Source organism: Penaeus monodon, chromosome 24, assembly GCF_015228065.2.
Source record: "Penaeus monodon isolate SGIC_2016 chromosome 24, NSTDA_Pmon_1, whole genome shotgun sequence".
NCBI classification, from domain to species: Eukaryota; Metazoa; Arthropoda; class Malacostraca; order Decapoda; family Penaeidae; genus Penaeus; species Penaeus monodon.
Window position 1 is genome coordinate 13899518 of NC_051409.1, and position 1120 is coordinate 13900637.

Genomic DNA, 1120 nt, shown 5'->3' on the forward strand with positions numbered 1-1120 from the left:
GGCTGTCGCAGAGCCAGAGCAACCAAACGATATTCAAACACCATCGGCGCCATAAGCCAATGTGCTCCGCCGCCATCCTATTTTCATCGCTGTAAATCATGCTCGAAGTCCCTCGCTCGCCACGCATTCAGATCACGTCGAAATGTGAATACGGATGGAAAAAAGGTGGATTATAGTATCTAATTATTATTCCAGCGGCACGGGAAATTCATTAATGTTTCAATTAACAGGTCAGGTATGGCTGTTAATTAGATGAACTCATATTTCTGGCGTTATTAACAGGATATATAAAAAAAAGTTGGTGTGATTTCGTTATTCGTGATAACCAGATCGTCTGAGGTGACATTTATCAGAGCAGAGGGAAAGGTAGCGAAATGGGTTGTTTTTGGATTCTCTGAAATTTTGCAAAATGCAACTCGAACTTTTCGAAATTATGCTAAACCTCCTCATTTACTTATTCTGTACATCATATATAACCATTACCAACGACTCAGTAATTCATTATAAAGCACATTTATTTGGTACACATTCCGGTAAGAGTTAATTACACACTGCTTAAAAAACAGACCCATAATAAAACCACATAATTTCTTTATTTCATTTCTGTCGGCGAGCTATCTTAGGGAAAAAAGGCAAAACAGTTTATCAGATTAACAGCATCATAAAAAGAGGTAACTAAAGCCAAAGCCATTAGGATTCTTTCGGCATTCGGCCAAAAAAAAAAAAAAAGGTTAAACAAAATCCGCCTTTCATTAGACTGACAAAAATGGCCGTCATATTATCCCGCCAAAACCCTCTACATTCGCTGAAAATGCTGTCTGCAATGGCAACGCTGCAATACTTAATGTCGCTGTGATTCAGACTATGATTACATCGTTACCAACATGGCGGTGGACCTATGCTTGTTACCGTCACGCTGCCAATTATTCGTTTGTGCAGTTATGGTTATTATGAAAGATGGGCGGTCGTAAGGGTCATTTCCCTCTTCCCATTTCCCCTTCAAAGGCAATTTGGATGTCTGATTTCGGATAAGGCAGGCGGGTTGTTGAATATATAAGGGCGAAATTTTACTCGCTGCTTGGCTCTGACCCACTTCTCTTCTCCCTCTGCTAGACAGACA